Here is a 6,156-nt window from a genome sequence, read left to right as displayed (position 1 = left end):
CAAGCTTCTTACCCTTATTCATCAGAGGGAAGACAGAATGAAAACCACAACCACAGAAAACTAACCAAACTTATTACATGGACCACAGCCTTTTCTCACTTAATGAAACTATGAGCCTTGTAGGGCCACCTAAAATGGACAGGTAATGGTGGAGAGTTCTGACAAAGTGTGGTCCACTGGAGAAAGGAATGGAAACCACTTCAGCATTCTTGCCTTGAGAACCCCATGAACAGTATGGAAAGGAAAACAGATATGACACTGAAAGATGAATTTCCCAAGTTGGTAGATGCCCAATATGCTACTGAAGAGTGAAAAAATAGCTCCAGAAGGGATGAAGAGGCTGAGCCAAAGTGGAAACAACACTCAGCTGTGGGTGTGTCTGGTGGTAAAAGTAAAGTCCGATGTTGTAAAGAACAACACTGCATAGGAACCTGGAATGTTAGGTCCATGTATCAAGGTATATTAGAAGTGGTCAAATAGGAGATGGCAAGAGTGAACATTGACATTTTAGGAATCAGTGAACTAAAATGGATGGGAATGGGTAAATTTAATTCAGATGATCATTATATCTATTACTGTGGGGAAGAATCCCTTAGAAGAAATGGAGTAACTCTCATAGTCAACAAAAGAGTCTGAAATGTAGTACTTGGGTGCACTCTCAAAAATGACAGATCTCTGTTTCCAAGGCAAACCATTCAATATCACAGTAATCCAAGGCTGTATGGTCCAAACACTAATGCCAAAGAAGCTGAAATTGAATGGTTCCATTATGACCTCCAAGACTTTCTAGAACTAACACACCCAATATATGTCCTTTTCATCATAGGGGACTGGAATGCAAAAGTAGGAAGTCAAGAAACACCTGGAGTAACAATTTTGGCCTTTGAGTACAAAATGAAGCAGGGCAAAGTCTAACAGAGTTTTGCCAAGTGAATGCATTGGTCATAGCAAATACCCTCTTCAACAATACAAGAGATGACTCTACACATGGACATAACCAAATGGTGAATACCAAAATCAGATTGATTATATTCTTTGCAGCCAAAGTTGGAGAAAGTCTATATAGTCAGCAGAAACAAGATTGGGAGCTGATTGTGGCTCAAATCATGAACTCTTTATTGCAAAATTCAGACTTAAATTGAAGAAAGTAGGGGAAACCACAAGGCCATTCAGGTAAATTGAAGAAAGTAGGGGAAACCACAAGGCCATTCAGGTATAACCTAAATCAAATCCTTTATGATTATACAGTGGAAGTGACAAATCAATTCAAGGGATTAGATCTGATAGACAGAGTGCCTGAAGAACTATAAATGGAGGTCTGTAATGTTGTAAAGGAGGCGGTGATCAAAATCATCCCCATGAAAACTTCCATAAGACCCAGCAATCCTACTTCTGGGTATATTCCCTGAGAAAACCATAATTCAAAGAGATATGCAGCACTATTTACAATAGCCAGGACATTGGAGCAACCTAGATGTACACTGACAGATGAATGGATAAAGAAGTAGTGGTACATATATATATATAATAGAATATTACTCCGTCATAGAAAGTAATGCATTTGTGTCAGTTCTAATTAGGTAGATGAATCTAAACCATGCTATATAGAGTGAAGTAAGTCAGAAAGAGAAAAAACAAATATTGTATATTAATGCAAATAAAATGGACTCTAGAGAATTAGTACTGATGAATCTATTTTCAGGGCAGGATTAGAGAGGCAGACATGGTGAACAGACTTGTGAACACAGCAGGGGAAGGAGAGGGTGGGGAAAATTGAGAGAGTAGCCCTGAATCATTTACATTACCGTGTGCAAAACAGATCTAATGGGAAGTTGCTGGGTAACACAGCTCAGCCCAGTACTCTATGACAACCTAGAGAGGCGGGATGGGGTGGAGAATGGGAGGGAGGTTCAAGAGAGAGGGGACAAATGTATCCTTAGGGTTGATCCACCTTGCTGTGTGGCAGAAAAAATACAACATTGTAAAGCAATTATCCTCCAATTAAAAAAATAAAAATAAAAAAGCACCAAAATCTACATTCCTGAGAAATGTTTCCTGCCACAATACAGCTTTTCGCCAGATGAACAGACACAAGAGAGGTACTATCTACTACCACCTACCATTGTGAAACATTAATATGCATGCAGATATAGTCTCCTTTAGAATTTTATTTAAGCCTGTGAGATTACTTCACAGAGCACTTCTGGTGGGGTGGTCTGACTAGTCTTATACTATAAAAATAAAGACATTGGAGTGTCAGGTTCCTTATGCTCTCCTGCTTTCCCATTCTTAGATATGACTTCTGCACCCTTCCAAGGATGAAAGACAGAGAAGGAAATGGCAACCCACTCCAGGATCCTTGCCTGGAAAATCCCATGGACAGAGGGGCCTGGTGGGCTGCAGTCCATGGGGTCTCAAAGAGTTGGGCACAACTGAGTGACTAACACTAAGGATGAAAGTAGTGGAAACAAGACTGAACACTTGTTGACACCTATCTTCATGTTATTAGCCAAAACTGAGTCATTGCTTCATACTCAGCTGGAATGCAGGCTGAGAAATTGGATATTTCAAATCCTCATAGTACAGCTAAATTGGTTATGAGATTGAAGTTTTGAATTTGTATATCCTGAGCAGGTCTACACCATCTCTTATATTATTTTCTGTGAACATCATTATTTTCTGTGTATTAGTTGTCTCTTGCAGTTTTAGTAAATTACCACCATCTGAGTGCCTTAAAATTTATTATCTTAGAGTTCTGTAGATGATAGGTCAAAAGTGTTGGGAGGGCCACATTCCTTTTTTATGCTCTAGTGAGTATTCCATCTTTCTTGTTCAATTAAATTATTGGCAGAATATGCTTCCTTGAGGTTGTTGGACAGAGGACTGATTCTTTGCTGGCAGACCACTAAATGTCATGCTCGCTTTCTGGAGATCAGGATAGTCCTTACTCTTTGTCCCAACAGACTTTGGAGCCAGCAATGACAAAATGAGCCCTCCTTTGCTCTGCTCCATTTGTGATAACCTATTTTTTGAATATTGCTTTTCTTTCTCTTCTTGTTTTCAAGGCTTATGTGATCAGATTGGTTCTACCTGAATAATCTCCCCATCTCAATGATTTATGATATTAATCATATCTATAAAGTCCATTTTGTCAAGTAATGTAATGTACTTGTTTCGAGGGATTCTAGTTCATCTCACCTGAAGAGATATCTATCACAATCTCCCAATGAAATACCATGACTGGCTTATGTGGTCTTCATTTGGTTTAACTATTAACTTCCATAAATTATTCTCTGATACACCTATGATAGTACATCCCAGGATAAAGACAGTTCAGTTCAGTTCAGTTCAGTCGCTCAGTTGTGTCCGACTCTTTGCGACCCCATAAATTGCAGCACGCCAGGCCTCCCTGTCCATCACCAACTCCCGGAGTTCACTCAAACTCATGTCCATCGAGTCGGTGATGCCATCCAGCCATCTCATCCTGTCGTCCCCTTCTCCTCCTGCCCCCAATCCCTCCCAGCATCAGGGTCTTTTCCAATGAGTCAACTCTTCACATGAGATGGCCAAAGTATTGGAGTTTCAGCTTTAGCATCAGTTCTTCCAATGAACACCCAGGACTGATCTCCTTTAGGAAAGACAGTTAAGTTATAATTAAAACTAAAACTAGAGAATGAAATAATTGTCAAAAGAACTGTAGCAGAAGTTCTCAGGGACAGCTACAACAAATCATGTCTTAATGTTGCTGATTTGAGGATGGAATTGGGAAGATGGGCATTAATAATCCTAGTGAGATATGTTCACTTTCCTTCATTATATCAGTCAATGATTTAAAGGGGATAAAGACATGGGAGGTTAGTCCAGACACACTAATGTAATGCAATTGTATAGACTGTGGGTAATTCTGAAAATAACTTCTAAAACTTTTCTTCACTTTTATATCCATATATATTTTCTTTTAAAAATTCAAATTGATATAGATTTAGCTGTCAGAATGCAGTTATGTAACAGATGAAATAATGCAAAGCAAATTATTTTGGATCAAATTTGCTAAGCAGAACATGCAAATATGTGCAAAGTACACCAGTTAAGATGAGTAGGAAGACATTCTTTTATCATGCACTTAGGAAGAGAAAAAAGATTATGAATGCTATTCTTTTGGTTTTATGATTGGAGTAATTTCACTTGAGTTTATAGTGGATACACAAATATGCTCCCAATATTACTGGTTCTCTGAAAAATCTAGATTTTTTGCTAGCAGTCTGATGTTGACACTAGCAATATTCATTTACCCATTCACTCATTCAATCCCTCCTGCAAACATCCAGTTTTTACCTGCTGTTCCTGCTGCTGCTAAGTCACTTCAGTCGTGTCCGACTCTGTGCGACCCCATAGATGGCAGCCCCCCAGGCTCCCCCATCCCCAGGGTTCTCCAGGCAAGAGTACTGGAGTGGGTTGCCATTTTCTTCTCCAATGCATGAAAGTAAAAAATGAAAGCGAAGTCGCTCAGTCGTGTCCAAATCTTCGAGACCCATGGACTGCAGCCTACCAGGCTCCTCCGTCCATGGGATTTTCCAGGCAAGAGTACTGGAGTGGGGTGCCATTGCCTTCTCCTTTCAACTGCTAGTAGTCATTTTCTGTGCTATAGAATCAAAGAATGCCAGCAAATGCAAGTGTGGAGATAGAGATAATTATTTAGATAAATAAACATACATTTTCCAGCATATTTAAGCCAAGAAACCTGACTGATTCAATTATGTTTTAGCTTTTTTAATATGTAAATTACTATGTAATTCATGAGGCAGGATTATTCCTTAGGCATGGAGGATTGATGACACATTTATCTGGTATATATCCAAGCCCAGTAAATTGTGGATTAGGTTACTAAAGTATTCATAAGTGCATCTGAGAACAGAAGTGCCTAACTCCTTAAAGAGGGAAAATAGAAGCTGAAAACATTTCTCTGTTAACTGTTTAGCAAACAGTTAAAACATTTATAATTAAAATCATCACATTATTTTTTAAGTAATAATTTTCTCAGCGCTGTAATCACATCCTTCTTCTGAAGGCTGTATATCATGGGATTGCACATTGGAGTCACTATGGTGTAGAACAGAGAGAAGAGTTTGTCAGTTCCTGCAGAATGACTGGATTTTGGTCTTGAGTAGGTAATGGTAGCAGATCCGAAGAATAACATGACAACCAACAGGTGAGAAGAGCATGTGGAGAAGGCTTTAGCCTGTCCTCTGGCTTTTGGCAACCTCAAAGTAGTGGAAATGATTTGGCTATAGGAGGCAAGGATCAACCAAAAAGGGATAGCAGCAAATAACAGAGTTACTGCATAGACTGAGAGCTCATGTGCAAAAGTGTCTCCACAGGCCAGCTTCAGAATAGGGGGAATGTCACAGAAGAAGTGGTTAACCTCGTTCAAATGACAGAAAGGCAGAGAGATCCAGCACATTTGCCGTATCTGCACTGGGATTCCACTGACCCAGGAGCCCACAGCCAGCTGGAGGCACAGCTCTGCGGTCATGACCAGGGGATAGTGCAGACAGTCACACAGCGGTCATAGGCCATCACCACCACGAGGAAGCACTCAGTGGCTCTGAAGATAAGGAAGAAGCACATTTGGGCAGCACAGTCCAGCACAGAAATGCTTCTGTCCTGAGTCCAAAGGTTCACCAGAATCCTAGGGAGAGTGATGGACACGTAACAGATTTCCAAAAAGGAAAAATTGGCCAGGAAAAAATACATGGGTTTGTGCAGTGCAGGGTCAAGCCTAGTTAGTATTATTATAAGACTATTTCCCATTAAGATAATGATGTACATGATGGAGAACAGCCCAAATAATATTCCTTGGAGGTTTGGAAGGTCAGAAAACCCCAGGAGTACAAATTCCATCACTGTGGACATGCTGTCTTCCACTTCCATCTCTTCATATTTCATCTGTATGAATGATTCAATCAAAGGTACTGTTATTTCACTTTCTTTGGCTTTTGTTTCCTTATATATATATAAAATGGTACACCATTCATTTTTTCCAATTCCATTAGAAAACAAACCTATAATTGCTAGGTGTCTAACAGGTTGTGAATTACATTTTTCATTATTATTAAATCAATTTGTAAGAAAAGTTATCCATTTAATATTTATTTT

General features: G+C 39.4%; 1 pseudogene; it reads right to left on the bottom strand.

Annotated features, from left to right (window-relative positions):
• Positions 1-5,014: 5,014 nt before the first annotated feature.
• On the bottom strand, positions 5,015-5,910 carry LOC138438158 (olfactory receptor 10AG1-like; annotated as a pseudogene).
• Positions 5,911-6,156: the final 246 nt, after the last annotated feature.

Source organism: Ovis canadensis, chromosome 3 (genome assembly GCF_042477335.2).
Source record: "Ovis canadensis isolate MfBH-ARS-UI-01 breed Bighorn chromosome 3, ARS-UI_OviCan_v2, whole genome shotgun sequence".
In the NCBI taxonomy this organism is placed as follows: Eukaryota; Metazoa; Chordata; class Mammalia; order Artiodactyla; family Bovidae; genus Ovis; species Ovis canadensis.
This window is presented reverse-complemented; position numbering and strand designations above follow the sequence as displayed.